Source organism: Tursiops truncatus, chromosome 2, assembly GCF_011762595.2.
Source record: "Tursiops truncatus isolate mTurTru1 chromosome 2, mTurTru1.mat.Y, whole genome shotgun sequence".
NCBI lineage: Eukaryota > Metazoa > Chordata > Mammalia > Artiodactyla > Delphinidae > Tursiops > Tursiops truncatus.
Window position 1 is genome coordinate 91487024 of NC_047035.1, and position 22957 is coordinate 91509980.

At 37.3% G+C, this 22957-nt stretch overlaps 1 protein-coding gene and 1 pseudogene across 5 annotated transcripts in view; both read right to left on the bottom strand.

Moving 5' to 3' along the window:
- Nucleotides 1-2025: 2025 nt before the first annotated feature.
- Nucleotides 2026-3193, bottom strand: LOC101336627 (osteoclast-stimulating factor 1 pseudogene; annotated as a pseudogene).
- Nucleotides 2026-22957, bottom strand: part of COPS2 (COP9 signalosome subunit 2) — a 58909-nt gene continuing 37977 nt past the window's right edge. For 2 of the 5 annotated variants that reach the window (XM_073800965.1, XM_073800964.1), the window contains one exon: nt 2026-3232. The gene's annotated coding sequence lies outside the window, so the exon portion shown is untranslated. Of the gene's footprint in view, nt 22745-22957 lie in introns of all 5 variants that reach the window. The other 3 variants (XM_073800963.1, XM_004320577.4, XM_073800962.1) reach the window with 2 other exon arrangements.

Here is a 22957-nt window from a genome sequence, read left to right on the forward strand (position 1 = left end):
GGGGGGGGAAGGGGGAGGGGGTAGGGAGAGGAATGGACTGGGAGTTTGGGGTTGGTAGATGCAAACTATTACATTTAGAATGGATAAACAACAAGGTCCTAATGTAGAGCACAGGGAACTATATCTAATATTCTGTGATTAAACCATAATGGAAAAGAGTATAAAAAACTAAATAAGTAAAATAAAATATTGGCTCTAAAAAAAAAAAAAAAGATCTGCTTCTTCCAGAAGAATAATTGGTTATAATAACAAGAAAGCAGGAACAACCAACATTAGTGAGCTGTAGTCTTAGCTCTGCTTCATCTGTCCAATGAGGTCCAGATGCCAGTTACTCAGAAGAGTTTGAAGACTTTATTAAGTCCCAAAGCGGGTGGTAAGAGTCAACATATAATTCATTCTAAATTCAAACCCACCAGGGCCTCATCATCCAAGACGGCTAGCAAGAAGGTGGGAAGGTAGGAAGGAGAGATAGGGGTGCAGTGGAGACACATTGAGATTCGCCTTGAGTTCTTTTTTTTTTCAATAAATTTATTTGTTTTATTTATTTATTTTTGTCTGTGTTGGGTCTTCGTTGATGCACACGGACTTTCTCTAGTTGCCGCAAGCGGGGGTACCCTTCATTGCGTTGTGCGGGCTTCTCATTCCGGTGGCTTCTCTGTTGCAGAGCATGGGCTCTAGGCGCACGCAGGCTCAGTAGTTGTGGTGCACGGGCTTAGTTGCTCCGTGACATGTGGGATCTTCTCAGACCAGGGCTCGAACCCGTGTCCCCTGCATTGGCAGGCGGATTCTTAACCACTGTGCCATCAGGGAAGCCCTTGCCTTGAGTTTTTATTCTCTAACAAACTATCACCCCTTTTCCTTAACTTGCAGCCCGTTTATCAATATAAGTAAGGATACGTTGGTGTGCATAGAAATATATGTTATACACTCTAAATAATATTATAGATAATGTTCAGTAATACAGTTTTGTTGATCTGGTTATAAGACATTCTCTTCAGTGATAATTTTGGTAACAAGTTATCTTACAAAAGCATTCCTTTACTATAAGAAACATGTCTGATTTTTACAAACTCTTCACGGTTCTTTAATTCTACCACCAAGTAGCAATGACCAATTACTCTTTCCCCTTTCCCCACTAAACATCTCAGTCACCTCCTAACCAAAACCAAATCTAAGCTCTTAAACCACCCACCAGACAAAATAATATTCTAAAAAGTCCAGACAACTAAGGAAGAAATTGGTTTGAGATTAAATTGTACATAGGACATAACCTACTTTCCTCAGTGCATTTAAGATAATTTCATATTTTTAATTTATTTACTAGATATCATATCAAGTCAGTTTAGCCTCTAGTTCTTATAAACTTGAGTACGAATTCTAGCTATTCACCCAGAATAATAGTCCTAGTTCAATAAAACAATGTGTATATTCTTTTAAATATACATGACATATTTATAACTAAACAAATGAATTTGACTTTGTATGTCCAGTGTTCTCTTTTTCCTTTTAACATTCTCTTTATTTTAAAATGAACTTAGCTGTGTATGTCTAATATTCTCCTTTCTTTCCAATTGTCTTTTCAATCCTCTTTCTACAAAAAGCAGGGAAGGGGTAGCAGAGGGAGAACATTGGTGATGAACTTTTAAATTCTGTCAGCTCCCAGAAAGCAGCACTCTACCTAACTTTTATTTTTTTATATTATTAAAGTTTATATATTTTATTAGAAATGTATCTCCTCAATGATTGTCGTCTTCACTTTAATCAAAGCAGATATAGAAGGCTGAACAGAAATTTGGCTACTAGGCCAACTCGATCCTCCAAGACACTGAGAATCTCCCGACCTCCACATGGTTTCCATCCCAGACCCCCTAAAGAAGGGGAGGGGCTTAGGGAGCCCTACTTTGTCATGTACCATCAATAAAGTACACTGTATCCAGGAAAAAAAAAAGGAAAGAAAGAAAATTTGGCTACTATGATTCTTCTGTGCTAATAATACAAAATGTTATTTAAAAAATAAAATCAGTCTTTACCTAAATAGAAGAAGCTTTATTTATTTACCAGCAAAGAGTGATACCACAAAACAAAGGAAATAAAGTCTCTTAAAATGTTTATTTTTGTCAGAATAGCTGACGATTTTCTATTAAGTCTTTTGGTTTATTATGATAATAAGCCTTCCCCCCTTGAAAAATCCATTCAAAATATCTCAATCCTTGAGGTAAAGAACTTTAAAAAAAAAAAAGAAAATCCCGATTTTTTTAAAAGAAAAAATTCTTAAAATTCCTCTAAGCTTGATAAATAGAAATAATCTCTTCTTGTTCTACTCTGGTGAACAAAAATGTACTTTATACAGCAAAATATCCAGTCACTTATTGGCAAACTGAAGGTGAGACCTATTCATTTACATGTTTTATTCAAACAGTGCAATACTGCCACGTTCATATAGACTTTCTTTTTTTTTTTTTTACAGTTACCAACACTCTTCTGGCAAAGACAATGTTTTGAAATGGCAAAAGCAACAGAAGTTTTAGATCTCAAAGCTCCAGAAAGGAATTAACCTGATTCTTCATCATCAAGATAGTCCTCGGCATTGCTTAATGTTCGGACTGCATCTATTCCCTGTTGCTTTTTCAGGAGAGATGCACAGGCAGCATTAGCCATGTCCAGGGCCAGTTTCTTCTCATTGTTTCTTAAGTCTGTTCTAGCAACTTTTGCCAGAAGCAACTGGACAATACCTGCATAACCCTTCTAGGCAGCAGCATGCAAAGCTGTGTCTCCCAACTTGTTTTGTTGGTTCAGTTCAATGTTTGGTTGAGTAAATAGCATTTCCACTGTATCTCTGTGACCCCCCACGACAAGCCCAGTACAGGGCAGTGCTTCCAGCTTTGTCCAAGCCATTAACACCGACTCGGTTGTCCAAGCACTCTCTCAACCAGCTCAAGTTGCCTCTTTTTGCAGCTTCGTGGAATGGATTGTCAATGGATTCTACCTGCCCGGCCACATAGTTGCTTGGGATCAGTCCCGTCCTGCCTTTGGAGGTGCCTTTCCACCAACTGGTATCACTCGTGTCAGTAATGTAGATAATATCACCTTCTTCAAAGTACAATTCATCTGGAGTTTGGGTTCAAAACGTATAAAGAGCTCTGAACACTTTAACGTACCCTGGTTTGACCGGTTTGGGTGGCAGCTTCGACATCTCTCTTCCTGGAGCACCATAACTTTTAAATAAATGTCCCTGAAGAAGAATGTTTCTTTAAAATGAGTTCAGTTAGAACTCTTTCTATGCAGTATGGAATGATAAATTGATTTAAAATTAGTTATCGACTTACACCTCCAGAGAGAATTTTAGGCGGCTCGCAAAAATATATAAAAAGCTCATGACAGAGTTGTAACAGAGACATAGTGAAAAAAACAAGGCCCGCCATGAGATGGGTGAACATGCCTTGAAGTCTGACATACTTGCTGGAGGTGGGCCCTACACATGGATTTGGTCTTTCTGGCAGGGAAGAGACCTGGTCAGTAACATGATTCACAGAATCTGTGAGAAAGAAACTGGTCTTTTCTTCAGGTGAAACACAGCCACTCAGACCTGCCCAGGAGGGTGACACTTCAGACAGATGTGAGAAAGTGACAGCAGGGATCACACTCGGTCAACACTGGGACAACTCGATAATCTAAGCCCTAACAGTCTACGTCAGGGCAGCACAGCTGAAGTAACACTGGTGAGAACATTTTTAAAGGTTTCACTAAAATCACAAAAGCAAACGTAAAAACAACTCTCACAAACATAAAAACAAATAAACACAGAGAATCTAAGTCTGAGCGATACCTTCTGGATTAAGTTGTTTGTCAAAGGTATACCTGGGTAGGTATCTGAGTGAAATCACTTGCTGAATGTAGTTATTAAGTTTAAGTCAGTTATCAGAGAAAGACAAATATCATATGATATCCCTTATATGTGGAATCTAAAAAAAGGGTACAAGTGAACTTATTTACAAAACAGAAATAGAGTCACAGATGTAGAAAACAAACTTACGGTTACCAGGGGGAAGGTGGGGGAGGGATAAACTGGGAGATTGGGATTGACATATACACACTACTATATATAAAATAGATAACTAAGAAGGACCTACTGTATAGCACAGGGAACTCTTCTCAGTACTCCATAATGACCTATATGGGAATAGAATCTAAAAAGGAGTGGGTATATGTATATGTATAACTGATTCACTTTGCTGTACAGCAGAAACTAACACAACATTGTAAATCAACTCTACTCCAAATCAAAAAAATAATTTAAGTCAGTTATATTTCTAGAAGTCATTATCAGAACGAATGGCTTTGGCTTCAGAATAGTTGCTAATATTTGCTAACATGGCCCCTCTTACCATCTCACGACTGACACAGTTCATGTGGGATTGAGGAAGACTTTATATTCTGTCTTCTATGGTTGGGTACTGGTGCTGAAGGAACAACTCCCCAACACACTGAGACAGGTTCAGGGAGACGTGTCTGGGTACCGGGGATGTTAGTGTTAAAGCTGCGTTCAGAAGAGACCACGTATACAAAGCGGCAGGCCTGAAGGATGAAGAGACAAGAAGCTGAGGAGGAGAGCCACAGTCGCGGGCACTGTGTTGGGCTCAATGCGCTGTGTGGCTGCGTGGTGCTTTGGTATAACGGATTTTGTGGGGGTGCTATGAAAAAGCTTTTCATCTTCCAAAATAATTAAATAAAAAGGACCATGCTCTGGAATGCTGCATAACTCTGGGGAATTTTTCTCTCTGGAAAAAAAAGACTGAAAATAGGACACAGAATAGGATATGACTTAAGAAATGCTGAAGATTTTCTTAAATTCCAATTTAAGAAATTTGCTAAATCCTCAGCCTATAATTTAAAACACTGCATATTCATGTAGATTGGACACATGCCTGCAAATTTTAAAATTTAAAGTGATGGTACATGGGAATAAAGTCAGGAATACCCTAATACCACAGGATAAAGAACTAAGACACAGGAGAGAATTCTTTTTACAAAATGTCAAAGACCTAGCCATAGTATATCTCATTATATATAATCATTATATATATAACAATATAACAGATGAAAAAGAGAGCAGTTAAATATACTACAGAATTTCTATTTTATTTGCTTGTTTTGAATATACAAATATAAGGACTTCCCTGGTGGTCCAGTGGTAAAGAATCCGCCTTCCAATGCAGGGGGCGCAGGTTGAATCTCTGGTAGGGGAACTGAGATCCCACATGCCGCGGGACAAGTTAGCCCGCCTGCCACAGCTACTGAGCTCGTGCGCCTCAACCAGAGAGCCTGCGTGCAGTAAACTACAGAGCCCACACCCTCTGGAGCCTGCGCACCACAGCTAGAGAGAGAAAACCTGAACACCACAACTAGAGAAAAGCCCATGGGCCACGACAAAAGATCCTGAATGCTGCAACTAAAACCTGACGCAGCCAAAAAAATAAAGAAAATAAATTAAAAAAATGAATATATATGAAAATTAATAAATTAAAAAAATAAATATACAAGTATCTGAATGCCCTAGATGGAAGGATTTTAGAATTTCACTTCTTTGTATTTTTAAATTATAATTATTCATATATGTATTTCTCTTTTTTTTTTTTGCGGCACGCGGGCCTCTCACTGTTGTGGCCTCTCCCGTTGCGGGGCACAGGCTCTGGACGCGCAGGCTCAGCGGCCATGGCTCACGGGCCCAGCTGCTCCGTGGCATGTGGGATCCTCCCGGACCGGGACATGAACCTGCGTCCCCTGCATCGGCAGGCGGACTCTCAACTACCGCGCCACCAGGGAAGCCCCATATATGTATTTCTTTAAGTATCTATGTATGTATGTATTAGTGAAACTGTACTACTTTTCTCTCTTGTATGGTCAGGGGAAAAGCATTGCTTTTATTTATGTATGTGTGTGTGTGTGTGTGTGTGTGTTTTGTTTATTTATTTTTTTGGCCGTGCTGAGTGGCATGTGGGATCTTAGTTCCCCAACCAGAGATCGAACCCGTGTCCCCTCCAGTGGAAGCTCGGAGTCCTAACCACTGGACCGCCAGGGAATACAGGGCTGAGGCTCTTGGGCTTGCTGCAGACCTCTTGCTGCACTGGAATCCTCACTCTCTGGGTGCAGATCCCAGGACCTGACACCTGCTTTGTTCTCTCTCACAAACAAGTAGGCCCAGCTGAACAGCTTCATTCTGTTGTCACCTATGCCCTATTTTTTTTTTTTTTTTTTTTTTACCTATGCCCTATTTTGAAATCATGAGTGAATCTCTGTGCTTAAGCAGGGCTCTCTTCTCCAAATTAAGATAAAGAAGTCCATATTTCAAAGGTCAAATTCAAGAGTTGTAAGATAGATACTAAGAGAAGGGGATAAACTACATTGAAAAATAAGCTTTAGCGATTTTCTGGGTACAAAGATACTTAGCACATGTTATTTATAAAATTGAAATATCCAGCAGTGGAGGGTAGTTGAATGAATTATGATAAACCTCCATGATGAAATATTACTCAGCTACTTTAATGATGAGATTAAATGCTTATGTTTGATCAGAAAATTAGGGCTTAAAATGACATATAAAGAATAATCTCAATTATGTAAATCATACACACAAGGAAATAAGCAAAATGTTATCTCTTGATACTGATTATTTCTTTTCTATGTTTTTCTATACTTTTTATAATGAGTATGTATTCCCTTTACAATCAAAAAAAGGTACATTAACTTTTAAAAAATAACTTAATGAAGTATACTTTACATATCATAAAATTTACTCATTGCAAGTATACAATTCAATGATTTTTAGTAACTTTACCAAATGGCACGATCATCACCGTAACTCTGCTTTCAGAACATTTTCATCACCCTGATAAGACCCTTCATGCCCATTACAGGTAATGCTCCTTTCCATTCTCTGCCCTAAGCAACCACTAATTTATTTTGTCTCTATAAATTTGCCTTCCCCGGACTTTCCATGTAAAAGGAATCATACAATATGTGGTCTTATGTTTGAGCCCTTTCACTTACCATGATGTTTTCAAGGTTCATCCATGTAGCATGTATCAGTTTGTTCCCTTTTCTTGCTCAGTTTTCCATTGTATAACTGAACCACATTTTGTGTTTATTCATCAACTGATGGACATTTAGATTGTTTCCAGCTTGAGGCGATTATGAATACTGCTCCTATGAGCATTCACCTGCAAGTCTTTATGTGGACATATGTTTTCAGTTCTCTTGGGTAGATACTTAGGAGTGAAATGTTGGGTCACATGGTAGCTTTATGTTTTAACTTTTTGAGAAACTGCCAAACTGTTTTCCAAAGTGGCTACATTAACTTTTATAAACTCCACCCAAGGATTTAAAGTCCACCTTTCAGATTTAGATGTGCACCTGGATCTGGATCATCCATCCTCTTCTCAGCTGATCTAGCAGGTGCGGATAGTAGTATAAAAGTTATAATCATACTTGTATTGCCCCAGGACATCGTCTTAGAAATTATTGAAGATTCCTATGCAGCCTCCTTCTTTCCTTAAGCTCCCAGTAAACAATGAACTCTTTACCTGGTTTTCTGAGCTATGGAAACTTCTATTACAAAGCATTTGAGAATTCACAAAGGAAGGATACCTTTCACCCAGTTGCCTGGCCCCTTTGGAAGACTTTTATGGTTATCCAATAGGCACCCTTACCTTGAAAGACTCTGGTTCACTGTAGATAGAATATAATCATCAAGAATCTAACAACTGTTGATTACATGCCCAACACTCTGCTAGGTGCTATATATTATAAAGAAGAAATCCTATGTTGTCTTTGCCCTCAAGAAATGTACAACTTGGCTGGAAAGATAAAACTAAACACATATGAAACAGAGAACAACTGAGGACTCAACAGATTGCGGTGACAGTAGTGGTGGTTGGGATAATGAACTAGAAAAGTTAGACAGGAAAAGGAGGCAGAGGCTCTGGAAATTATTTTTTGTTGAGCTCTTACTATGTGTCAGGCACTGTTCTAGTTACTGGCGGTATAGTGACGAACAAAGTAGACAAAATTCTTGCACTCAGACAGTTTACATTTTTAGGAAGACATGACAATAAGCAAAAATAAGTAAAATAGTCTGTTAGATGGTGGCAGTGGAAAAATGAAGCAGGGAAGTGGGATAGGGAGTTGGGTGTAGTCAGGGACCATGTCTCTTAGAAAGTTTTGTGTGTGTGTGTGTGTGTGTGTGTATGTATATATATATATATAGGGTAGGTGGAAGGAAAGTCAAGAGTGTGACAGTTAACAGGGTAGGGTCAAAATTCCTAAAGCCCAGGAGAGGATTCATGACATGTGATGATTTTCTCTTCAATCTATTCTAGAAACCAAGTTACACACATTTTCCACGACTCCATGGATATATGTCAAACTGAAAACCAGTGTGTCATAAATAGGCATAAGTGGCACACAGACTTGAAGGACTGTCTTTTTCAGGTTTCACAAAGAGGCCACCTGGCCAGTGTGAACTCCCTGCTTTCACTTTAATGGGCAATATCTGCTGGTCCCTCTTCTATTAAAGTGGTCTGGGCTGAGTGAGGACAGGGCTTTCTAAAACGGAAAGTCAAAGGAACCAAATAAAAGGCAAAAGAGTTACTACCCTGTTTAAGCTAGCACCACAGATGTGCTGACTGGGGTGCGCCAGTAGTACAAGGGCAACAGGTAGGAAGAGAAGGGACAGGTCTTGCTTAAGAGTACACATTAGGTAGCACAAAACCAGCCAGACTGACCTGGCTTTAAATCTCAGCATCCCCACTTAGCAGTGAGACCTTGAACATTTTATTTAGCCTTCATGGGCCTCTGTTTCATTAACTGAAAGGAACCTGGAAAAGAACAGTTGCTGTGAGGATTAAGTGAAAAAATGTACACAAATATCTGGCATAACTTGGCACATAGTAGGTATTAAAATAATTAACTGGTGGAAGTTGTTTTTTTTTTAAAATCCAGAAGAAAACATTTGCAGTGTTAATAAGAATTAAGCTTTCTGTAGAGCTTACTTAAAAAAAAAAATCTAACTAGCTTATAGGTCTTGAGAATGGTAGAAGTATCTTAGTAAAAAAAATTTTCATCAAACATCCCACTAGTAAAATGAGTTTTCTCACAATCCCATTCTTTGTGAGACCGAATACGGAATGCAGTAGAACTGGACAGGAATCCCACTCCAAGTTTGCTGACCACCAGATGCATGATGACATTTCCCAAGATATTTGCTGGATTATTTTTTTCTCCAAATAATGAGTCATTATTGTGAGATATTGTTTATTGTAAAACTCTTGTGTTCCTGCCATACATATCAAAACAAAAGGTCACTTTACAGGCACTTTATGTTATAGTCAAGAACAAAAGAGAATAATATATTGTTGTGAAATGTACTATAGCAGAGTGGAAAGTGTCTTGCTGTGCCTTTTAACATCAGCTTAAAGTATACACATTGCTAAAAAAGGAAGTGGAAGAACATTTAATTGGATCCCATTTATGCAAAAATTATATGCCTTTATATGTACAGATAATTTCTGGAAGGGCAGACAATAAATTGTTGATAGTGATTTATCTAAAGTCAGGATTCTTTTACTTTTCATTATATACCCATGTGTACCCCTGAGCTTAATTTTTAAACAATGAGCATGTAGTATTTGCAGAATGATTTTCTAAGCCATATGAAAATGCATACAGAAAAAAACTTTACACGTACAGATTAAAAGTAGGTCTTCATGCCCCAGTTATATTTTCGGGAGAAGGGATACAAAATTGTCATCTGAAATTGTTTGTCTCTCAAGATAAAAGACAAACATAAAGATAAATAAAACAAATGTGTGTGTATATGCACACACATAATTATGATAATTTCATGGCAGTTACTTACAGCCTAATTCATGTTGAAAACAAGTTCCCATTGAGAATTACCACCAAGCACTCCCAGGGTTACTCCCAGGTAAACGTTGGGGGCTGAGCTGCAGCATTTTCACTAAAATGAGGGAACACAATGGGGCTAAATCCAGAAGAAATTCTTCTGACTCATAGGTGCCAGCCACACTTCTTCTTGACAGGGATCACCACCTGGTTGTCCTCCCTAGTTGTCCATCAACTTTGCTGCCTCACCCAATTCTGCTCAACATTTTTCCTTCATTGAGTCAGAATAATGATTCTAAGGGCTGTAACTGTACCATAAGGGGAATGGGTCCCCTGTCCCTGCACTGGCTAGGTACTTTGCTTTTTATCCTGCACCCTCACCTGATCTCTTAGATATTATGACAGAAAAGCCAAATAACTACTTTTTAGAATACTTATATTAAAATATTTTTTATTGAAGCATAGTTGATTTACAACATTGTGCCAAGCTCTGCTGCACAGCAAAGTGACTCAGTTATACACATAGAGACATGTTTTTTAAAATATTCTTTTCGGGCTTCCCTGGTGGCGCAGTGGTTGAGAGTCCGCCTGCTGATGCAGGGGACACGGGTTCGTGCCCCGGTCCGGGAAGATCCCACATGCTGCGGAGCGGCTAGGCCCGTGAGCCACGGCCGCTGAGTCTGCGCGTCCGGAGCCTGTGCTCCGCAACGGGAGAGGCCACAACAGTGAGAGGCCCGCGTACCGAGAAAAAAAAGTTTAAAATATTCTTTTCCAGTATGGTTTATCCCAGGAGATTGGATATAGTTCCCTGTGCTATACCACAGGACCTTGTAGTTTATCCATTCTAAACATAATAGTTTGCATCTACCATCTACCAACCCCCAATTCCCAGCCCACTCCTCTTCCTCCCCTCAGATAACTTCTTAGAATCAATTTTCCCTGCATTTGTGTACAAAGATGGACATTTAACTAACGAAAATTTAAAATTTTCTGGTAAGAAGTTTCTTGATATGGGGGTATAGCAATATGTAACCTAACCTAGAGAATATAGTCACAAATAGCCCTCCTAAAAGCCCCTGAATTGTACGGCAGACAAGCCCTAATTAAGATAAGAATAAGTGTTCAGAGCTTAAGGAAAAACCTTCCAAAATGGGGGAGTCTTAGTGAAGGCATGACAAAATGCCAATTTTTTGACACAGGCCTTCTAAGGCAGGCAGATAGATCATAACCTTCTCTGCAGGTGTCTTCAGTAAATATACAAAATAAAATGACGCAGAAATTTGTAGCTCTTCTACTCACATGGTAATAATTTTTAATTGCTCTATGGATAGTGAGTGAGCCTATATACGGATAGTGTGAGAGGAATTTATGGAGGACGAAGCTTCATTTTGTTGAGCTTAACTGAAAGACCACGTGGCCAAAATGAACTCCCTGCTTTTATGTTACAGGACAGAGTTTTTGGGCTGAATGAGGACTAGAGTTTCTGTAAAGGAAATTCAAAAGAAAATAGCAAAAATATCTATTCTGTCACTGTGGGCCTGTAGGTCTCAAATGAACCTCTCTGCATTTTCCAAAACCATGTTTTTTTTATTGATTAACTGATTGATTGATTGTGGGATCTTAGTTCCCCAACCAGGGATTGAACCCACGCCCTTGGCAGTGAAAGTGCAGAGTCCCAACTACTGGACCACCAGGGAATTCCCTCCAAACCATCTTATAATCTATTCCACTGTGCCTGATTTCCCAGATAGTAACACTATAAAAACCAAACCCTTAAATAGTGATTCAAAGTCACAGGAAAGAGGAAACTAGCTGGATTCTGTCCCTTGCACAAGTACAAAACATACATTATCAACATGTATCCGGAGAAAAAACAAGAGAGAAGACTCATGCTAAGGTGACTGAACTGTTTGTATTAGTTTCATTTTTTACTATTCTGAAAATAGGTGTTCCAAGCCGGGTTATCTACTCAGCTTCCCCCCACTCCCACCGTACTATAAGCAGATAAGCAACAATGGCAGTGAGTGGGGATGGCAGAACCCAAGCCTGTGCCACTGGAGAGTCAGGACACAAGGGAAAGCTGGTGCTAAAGAAAAGGAGGGTGGGGTAACGGAATAACCTATCAAGGAAGGGAGAGAAACAAGTAGAGGAAGAATGAGATGTCCTTTTACTTGGGTCTGGACAGCATAATGTGGAAGACGCATTACAATGGGAGCTTTAGGCAGCTGGGACTAGCTGGCTGTGAGGGACCACAGTAAGTCTAGCTAACTTGCTGAGAATGTTAGGCCATCCTCTGCAATGACTAGTATTCAAACTCTATACCAGGGGGCCCCCAACCCCTGGTCTATGGAGCAGTACCAGTCTGCAGCCTGTTAGGAACCCGGCCGCACAGCAGGAGGTAAGTGGTGGGCAACTGAGGGAAGCTTCATCTGCCACTCTCCATTGCTCGCATTACCGCCTGAACCACTGTTCGCATTATCGCCTAAACTATCCACCTCCCCCAGCCATCCGTGGAAAAATTGTCTTCCACGAAACCAGTCTCTGCTGCCAAAAAGCTCGGGGACTGCTGCCCTATAGAGTACTATGGCTTTATATTTAAAGTTATACAAAATCTCTCATCACCTTAATTTCCTTAATTGAAGATTAAAGCATTCCTGGATTTAGGTCTACAGTTGATTCTCATTTATTGGCAGTTCATATTTGCGAATTTACCCACTTGCTAAAATTTATTTCTAACTTGAAAATCAATACTCCCAATGCTTTCATGGTCATTTGTGGACATGCATGTTGTGCAGAGTGATGAAAAACTGAGTCAACAGGGTGGACATTCCCAGCTGAGGTTAAAGGAGGTGACACTCTCTCTTCTTGTTTTAGTTCTCATACTGAAAATAAGTGTCCTCTTCAAGGTATATTTAGAGCCATGTTTTTCATATTTTTGTGCTTTTTGTTGATGATTTCACTGTTTAAAATGGCACCCAAGCACAATGCTGAAGGACTGTCCAGTGTTCCTAAGTGCAAGAAGGTTCTAATGAGACTTGTGGAGAAACTATGTTAGATAAACTTTGCTCAGGCATGAGTTAGTGTTTTTGGCTGAATTCAGTGTTAATATATCAATAATGTCTTAAATAAGGTGTCTTTAAACAGAAACATAAAATGAGGTTATGTATTGATCAGCTGATGAATTAGCTCACAGGATTGGAGAATAACAATTAATGAGTGTATTAATTTCTTAGGACTGCCATTACAAATTATCACAAATTTGGTGGTTTACAACAACAGAAATTTATTCTCTTACGGTTCTGGAGCCAGAAGTCCCAAATCAAGGTATTGTCAGAGCCACACTTTCTCCAAAGGCTTTAGGTGAAAATTCCTCCTTGCCTTTCTCCTAGCTTCTGGTAGCTACTGGCATTCCTTGGTGTGTGGCAGCATAATTCCAATGTCTTCCTGTCTTTACATTGCCTTCTTCCTTACATGTCTCTGTGTCCAAATGTTCCTCTCCTTTCTCTTATAAAGACCCAAATTATTGAGTTTAGGGCCTATCCTAAATCTAGGATGTTTTCATGTTGAGATCTTTAACAATTTACATCAGCAAACACCCTGCTTAAAAAAAAAAAAATCACATTTTGCAGTCTATGTGTACATGAATTTTAGGAGGATACTATTCAACTTGCTACAATAGGTTTAACAGCAAATTACATACAGTTGAAGAAAGAACAAAACCCTTGGAGAATGGGCAAAAGAACTCAAAGGGCAAAAATGAAGAGGGGAAGGAGAAAACATTAAAATTAGGATGGGAGATATAAATGAGATAGTCTAACATGTTTATTTGAAGTCTCAGAAGGAAAAGAAAAACAAAACAGGGCAGAAGAAACACTTGAGGAGAAAAGGGCTGATATTCTGCTAAAATTGGTGAAACATGTGAATCTACATGTTCAAGACACCCAACAAATGCCAAGCAGAATAAATTTTTATAAGTCCACATCTAGAAACATAGTAAAGCTGTACAAAACCAAAGACAAATAGAACTTGTAAAAGCAGCCAAAGAAAAAAATGACTAATAATCTTTGGAGGCAAAACAATTAGATTGACAGCTAACTCCTCAACAGAAAAAAAAATGGGTGAATGTACTCAAAAGCTACAAACTTCCAGTTACAAGCTGACTAAGTTCTGGGGATGTAAGTACAGCATGGTGTAGTTAATACTGTATTGTATTTGAAAGTTACTAAGAAAGTAGATCTTAAAAGTGCTTAGCAGAAGAAAAAAATTATAACTGTGAGGTGACGGATGTTAACTAACCTCATTGTGGTAATCACTTTGATGTTGCAATAAACACGTCAAATAATTATGTTGTACACTCTAAATGAATGCAATGTTATGTGTCAATTTATCTCAATAAAACTGGGAGGGAAAGACACAATAAAAACCATAGAACAGCTCTTAGCTAGCCTCATACACCAGAGGGCAGACAGCAGAAGCAAGAACTACAATCCTGCAGCCTGTGGAACAAAAACCACATTCACAGAAAGACAGACAAGATGAAAAAGCAGAGGGCTATATACCAGATGAAGGAACAAGATAAAACCCCAGAAAAACAACTAAACAAAGTGGAGATAAGCAACCTTCCAGAAAAAGAATTCAGAATAATGATAGCGAAGATGATCCAGGACCTCGGAAAAAGAATGGAGGCAAAGGATCAAGAAGATGCAAGAAATGTTTAACAAAGACCTAGAAGAATTAAAGAACAAACAAACAGAGATGAACAATACAATAACTGAAATGAAAAAAAAGGTAGAAGGAACCAATAGCAGAATAACTGAGGAAGAAGAACGGATAAGTGACCTCGAAGACAGAATGGTGAAATTCACTACTGTGGAACAGAATAAAGCAAAAAAAAATGAAAAGAGGGCTTCCCTCATGGTGCAGTGGTTGAGAGTCTGCCTGCTGATGCAGAGGACACGGGTTCGAGCCCCAGTCTGGGAAGATCCCACATGCCGCAGAGCGGCTGGGCCTGTGATGGCCGCTGAGCCTGCGCATCCAGAGCCTGTGGTCCGCGACGGGAGAGGCCACAACAGTGAGAGGCCTGCGTACCGCAAAAAAAAAAAAAAAAAAAGAATGAAAAGAAATGAAGACAGCCAAGAGACCTCTGGGACAACATTAAACGCAACAACATTCGCATTATACGGGTCCCAGAAGACGAGAGAAGGGACCCAAGAAAGGAAATAACCACCCAAGTCCAGGAAGCGCAGAGAGTCCCATACAGGATAAACCCAAGGAGAAACACGCCAAGACACATAGTAATCAAATTGGCAAAAATTAAAGACACAGAAAAATATTGAAAGCAGCAAGGGAAAAACGACCACTACAAGGGAACTCCCATAAGGTTAACAGCTGATTTCTCAGCAGAAACTCTACAAGCCAGAAAGGAGTGGCATGATATACTTAAAGTGACGAAAGGGAAGAAGCTACAACCAAGATTACTCTACCCAGCAAGGATCTCATTTAGATTCAATGGAGAAATCAAAAGCTTTACAGACAAGCAAAAGCTAAGAGAATTCAGCACCACCAAACCAGCTCTACAACAAATGCTAAAGGAACTTCTCTAAGTTCACAAGAGAAGAAAAGGACCTACCAAAACAATTAAGAAAATGGTAATAGGAACATACATATTGATAATTACCTTACATGTGAAAGGATTAAATGCTCCAACAAAAAGACACAGGCTCGCTGAATGGATACAAAAACAAGACCCATATATATGCTGTCTACAAGAGACCCACTTCAGACCCAGGGACACATACAGACTGAAAGGGAGGGGTTGGAAAAAGATATTCCATGCAAATGGAAATCAAAAGAAAGCTGGAGTAGCAATACTCATATCAGATAAAATAGACTTTAAAATAAAGAATGTTACAAGAGACAAGGAAGGACACTACATAATGATCAAGGGATGAATCGAAGAAAAAGATATAACAATTATAAATATACATATGTACCCAACATAGGAGCACCTATGTACCCAACATAGGAGCACCTCAATACATAAGGCAACTGCTAACAGCTATAAAAGGAAATCGACAGTAACACAATAATAGTGGGGGACTTTAACACCTCACTTACACCAATGGACAGATCATACAAACAGAAAATTAATAAGGAAACACAAGCTTTAAATGACACAATAGACCAGATAGATTTAATTGATATTTATAGGACATTCCAACCAAAAACAGCAGATTATACTTTCTTCTCAAGTGCACATGGAACATTCTCCAGGATAGATCACATCTTGGGTCACAAATCAAGCCTCAGTAAATTTAAGAAAATTGAAATCGTATCAAGCATCATTTTGACCACAACGTTATGAGATTAGAAATCAATTACAGGGAAAAAAAACGTAAAAAACACAAACACATGGATGCTAAACAATACGTTACTAAATAACCAAGAGATCACTGAAGAAATCAAAGACGAAATCAAACAACACCTACAGACAAATGACAATGAAAACACAATGATACAAAACCTATGGGATGCAGCAAAAGCAGTTCTAAGAGGGAAGTTTTTAGCTATACAAGCCTACCTCAAGAAACAAGAAAAATATCAAATAAACAATCTAAACTTACACCTAAAGGAACAAGAAAAAGAAGAACAATCAAAACCCAAAGTTAGCAGAAGGAAAGAAATCAGTAAGATCAGAGCAGAAATAAATGAAATAGTAACAAATAAAGCAATAGCAAAGATCAATAAAACTAAAAGCTGGTTCTTTGAGAAGATAAACAAAATTGATAAACCATTAGTCAGACTCATCAAGGAAAAGAGGGAGAGGACTCAAATCAATTAAATTAGAAATGAAAAAGGAGAAGTTACAACAGACACCGCAGAAATACAAAGCATCCTGAGACTACTACAACCAACTCTATGCCAATAAAATGGACAACCTGGAAGAAATGGACAAATTCTTAGAAAGGTATAACCTTCCAAGACTGAACCAGGAAGAAACAGAAAATATGAACAGACAAATCACAAGCAATGAAATTGAAACTGTAATTAAAACTCTTCCAACAAACAGAAGTCCAGGACCAGATGGCTTCACAGGTGAATTCTAGCAGACATTTAGAGAACAGCTAACACCCATCCTTCTCAACTCTTCCAAAAAATTGCAGAGGAAGGAACACTACCAAACTCATTCTATGAGTCCACCATCACCCTGATACCAAAACCAGAGAAAGATACTACAAAAAAAGAAAATTACAGACCAATATCACTGATGAATATAGATGCAAAAATCCTCAACAAAATACTAGCAAACAAAATCCAACAACACATTAAAAGGATCATACACCATGATCAAGTGGGATTTATCCCAGGGACGCAAGGATTCTTCAATATATGCAAGTCAATCAATGTGATACACCATATTAACAAATTGAAGAAGAAAAACCATATGAACATCTCAATAGATGGAGAAAAAGCTTTGAGAAAATTCAAAACCCATTTATGATAAAAACTCTCCAGAAGTGGGCATAGAGGAAATCTACCTCAATATAATAAAGGCTATATACAACAAACCCACAGCAAACATAATTCTCAATGGTGAAAAACTGAAAGCATTTCCTCTAAGATCAGGAACAAGACAAGGACGTCCACTCTTACCACTGTTATTCAACATAGTTTTGGAAGTCCTAGCCATGGCAATCAGAGAAGAAAAAGAAATAAAAGCAATACAAATTGGAAAAAAAGTAAAACTGTCACTGTTTGCAGATATGATACTATACATAGAGAATCCGAAAGACTCTACTAGAAAACTACCAGAGTTAATCAATGAATTTGGTAAAATAGCAGGACACAAAATTAATGCTCAGAAATCTCTTGCATTCCTATACACTAATGATGAAAAATCGGAAAGAGAAATTAAGGAAGCACTCCCATTTACCACTGCAACAAAAAGAATAAAATACCTACGAATAAACCTACCTAAGGAGACAAAAGACCTGTATGCAGAAAACTATCAGACACCGATGAAAGAAATTAAAGATGATACAGGTGAAGATATTCTAAGACTGGAAGAATCAATATTGTGAAAATGACTATACTACCCAAAGTAATCTACAGATTCAATGCAATCCCTATCAAATTACCAATGGCATTATTTACAGAACTGGCCCAAAAAATCTTAAAATTTGTATGGAGACACAAAAGATCCTGAATAGCTAAAGTGATCTTGAGGGAAAAAACGGAGCTGGAGGAATCTGACTCCCTGACTTCAGACTATAATACAAAGCTACAGTAATCAAGACAATATGGTACTGGCACAAAAACAGAAATATAGATTAATGGAACAGGATAGAAAGCCCAGAGAGAAACCCACGCACCTATGGTCAACTAATCTATGACAAACGAGGCAAAGATATACAATGGAGAAAAGACAGTCTCTTCAATAAGTGGTGCTGGGAAAACTGGACAGCTACATGTAAAAGAATGAAATTAGAACATTCCTTAACACCATACCCAAATATAAACTCAAAATGGATTAGAGACCTAAATGTAAGACTGGACATTATAAAACCCTTACATGAAAACATAGGAAGAACACTGTTTGACATAAATCAGAGCAAGATGTTTTTTGATCCACCTCCTAGAATAATGGAAATAAAAATAAAAATAAACAAATGGGACCTAACGAAACTTAAAAGCTTTTGCACAACAAAGGAAACTACAAACAAGACGAAAAGACGACCCTCAGAATGGGAGAAAATATTTGCAAATGAATCAACGGACAAAGGATTAATCTCCAAAATATACAAACAGCTCATGCAGCCCAGTATTAAAAAAACAAACAACCCAATCCAAAAATGGGCAGAAGACATAAATAGACACTTCTCCAAAGAAGACATACAGATGGCCAAGAAGCACATGAAAAGCTGCTCGACATCACTAATTATTAGAGAAATGCAAATCAAAACTACAATGAGGTTTCAACCCACACCAGTTAGAATGGGCTTCATCAGAAAATGTACAAACATCAAATGCTGGAGAGGGTGTGGAGATAAGGGAACCCTCCTGCACTGTGGGTGGGAATGTAAATTGATACAGCCACTATGCAGAACAGTATGGAGGTTCCTTAAAAAACTAAAAATAGAATTACCATATGACCCAGCATTCCCACTTCTGGGCATATACCCACAGAAAAACATGGTCCAGAAGGATACATGCACCCCAATGTTCATTGCAGTGTTGTTTACAATAGCCAAGACATGGACGCAATCTAAATGTTCATCGACAGACAAATGGATAAAGAAGATGTGGTAAATATACACAGTGGAATATTACTCAGGCACAAAAAGGAACAAAATTGGGTCATTTGTAGAGACGTGGATGTATCTAGAGACTGTCATACAGAGTGAAATAAGTCAGAAGGAGAAAAACAAGTATAATATATTAACATATATGTTAGGTTAACCTATATAACATATAGGTTATAACATATATGTTAGAACATATAGGTTATAACATATATGTTATAACCTAGAAAAATGGTACAGATGAACCGGTTTGCAGGGCAGAAACTGAGACACAGATGTAGAGAACAAATGTATGGACACCAAGGGGGGAAAGTGGCAGGTGGGGCGGTGGTGGTGGTGTGATGAACTAGGAGATTGGGATTGACATATATACACTAATATGTATAAAATGGATAACTAATAAGAACCTGCTGTATAAAAAAAATAAATAAAATATTCAAAATTGGAAAAATAATTGGCAAAAAACCCAAAAAGCATAAAACAAAAAAACCCATAAAACAAGTAACTGCAAACTTAGATTTCTATTCCCAGTGTAAATATCCTCCAAAATGAAGGTGAAATAAAGACTTTTTCAGATAAACAAAAACCAGGAGAATTCTTCACCAACTGATCTATACTAAAGAAAATGCCAAAGGGTGCTTCTAAGGTTAAAGGAAAAATTATCTCAGATGGAAGGTTAGAGACGCAAGAAGGAATAAAGAGCAAGACTATTTGTAAATATGTGGGTAAATCAAAATAAATACTGACTATATAAAATGACAACAATAATGTCCTAAGGGGCCATATATGTACACACATATATGTATATAGGAGAAGGAGGGATTGACTATTAAAATATTGGGTTGGCCAAAAAGTTTGTTTGGGTTTTTCATAACATCTTACAGAAAAACCCAAACAAATTTTTGGCCAACCCAATATATGACAATAACAAATAAGTAATGGGGACGGTGAATATAAAGTCCATTGCAATGTCTGAAAGTATAATTTGATAAACTAAGAATCTATGTTGTAATCTCTAGAGTAATCACTAAAAGAAGGGTAAAAATGCATACAACTTTTAAGTTAATAAAAGGAAAAAAACATACTAATGAGAAATAATAAGCTCAAAAGTAGGCAAGACAGAAAAAGGAATATAGATCAAGTGGGACAAAAAGAAAAGTATACAGTAAAATGGTAGACTTCAACTCAAATATATCAATAATTACATTAAATATAAATGGACTAAATGTTCCAATTAAATAAAACTGTCAGATTGATTTTAAAAAAACTCAAAAAACCAAACCTGTTATATGCTGTTTAGAAGACACATCTAAACCATAAAAAGGTGAAAGTTTGACATTAAAAAAATAGAAGAAACATATACTAGGCAAATACTAATATAAGAAGGTATGTGTATACACTTTAAGATAAAAAGTATTACTATGGACAAAGAAGGATACATCATAATTATAAAAGATTTAATTTACCAGGAAAATAAACATTCTAAGTTTGTGTATATCTAAAAGCATGGCCTTAAAATAAAAAAGCAAAAAAAGAAACAAAAAAATAAATAGTTTACAACAGAGTAAGCAGAATTAATGGATTAGACCAACAAGAATTTTAAATGAGCATTATAAATATCCTAATATTTCATGTCAAATATCCTAAATCTGGAAGAAGCAGTTAAAAACTAGAGATAATGGATATAAAAACATTCAGTGAGTGGGCTGCATAATAGTATGGATATACCCACAGAACAAATTAGTAAGCTGGAATATTAGGTCAAAAAGGCAGTTAGGGACTCCCCTGGTGGAGCAGTAGTTAAGAATTTGCCTGCCAATGCAGGGGACACAGGTTCGAGCCCTGGTCCGGGAAGATCCCACATGCTGCAGAGCAACTAAGCCCGTGTGCCTCAATTACTGAGCGTGCACTCGAGAGCCCGTAAGCCACAACTACGGAGCCCACGTGCCACAACGACTGAAGCCTGCGAGCCTAGAGACTATACTCTGCAACAAGAGAAGCCACCGCAATGAGAAGCCTGCGCACTGCAACAAAAATGAAGAGTAGTCCCCACCCGCTGCAACTAGAGAAAGCCCACATGCAGCAATGAAGACCCAACGCAGCCAAAAATAAATAAATAAATAAATTAAAAGATCCTTTTTGAATACACGCAGCAAGAAATGAATAAGGACTGTTTCTTGTTTTCTCAATAAGCAATGATCAATGTGGTCAAATATATTCACAACATTCTGAAACGAACACTCCAAAGGATTCCAACATGATGGCTGGGGTGAAAGAAACAGGCCAGAAGGAAGTGGTGGAAAATTTGGATGTATTTTATTTTGTCGATGAGAAGACATAAAACACATGGATATTGACATAAGTTCTAGGAGCTGATAAATGTTCTATCATATTAAGATGTTAATATTAGAGGAAGTTGGGTGAGGAATATCTATATATCTATATATCTATAAACTCCCTGTACTATCCTTGCAACAATTCTATAAATGTGAAATTATTTCAAAATAGAACTGTTGAAGAAAAAAAATACCAAGATAATCAGATGACGGAAATAAGCCCTACAATAACTATAATGATTCTGAATTTGTGAAATAAATACCAAAAGAGACCCTCTCATTGAATTTTAAAATATTAAAATCCAGCAATATGTTGTCCACAAAATGCACGTGCCCAAAAAAAAAAAAAAAAAAAAGAATATGAAAAGGTTGAAGAGAAAAGAAAGAGAGAAAGTAGAAAGCATACCAGGCAAATATAAGCAACAACAGCAAAAGCTAAAGGAGCAATTTTAATATGAGACAAAACAGATCATAAGGAAAAAAAATCATAAGGGACAAAGAGAAACATGTTTACTGGCAAAAGCAACAAGATATAACAATCTTGAACATATATGCTGCTAACAATTATGCCATAAAATACATAAAGCAACAAATGACAGAATTACAGGAAGAATAAATAAATCAACAGTTATAGTTGAAGATTTTAATAAATTCCTCTATGAAATTGATACATCAGCAAAAGAAAAAAAAACCTGAACAAAAAACGAGAAGATTTGAACAAGTAACATCTTGACCAAATAGTTTGGAGAATGTTACAGAATATATATTTTAAAGCATAAATGGAACAATTACAAAAATTGTCTATGCCAAGCTACAAAGCAAATTTCAGTATGTTCCTGAAAATTGATACCATACAGACTATATTCTCTAAACAGCATGTATTAAAATGAAAAATCAATAACAAATCAAAAATCATGTATTAAAATGAAAATATTTCGTATGTTTGGAAACTAAAAACAACCCCACACTGCTGAAAATTCTTGGCTTAAAAAGGAAATTAATGTCAACTAAAACTTTACAAGTTAAATCGAGAGTTTTGAGCAAATTATAACAAAGTTGGAAAGTGATTCATCTCAAGCTAGAAAAAAGTAACAAAATATATATTCAAAGAAATGAAAATAAAGGAAATAATACAGATTGGGGCAGAAATCAATGACAGATCAACAAAATAATAAAGATGAACCAAAAGCTGGGACTCTGGAAAGACTAATAAGATAGACAAACAAAATACAGAACAAAAAGTGGGGAATAAGTATAAATATATGCTTATAATATATATAATATATATTTAATATGCTTATATATAAGGATAAATATCCTAAAAAATTTGAAGACCTAGACAAAATATATTTCTTTCTTTTTTTTTTATTTTTAAAATTTATTATTTATTTTGGCTGCTCCAGGTCTTAGTTGCAGCAT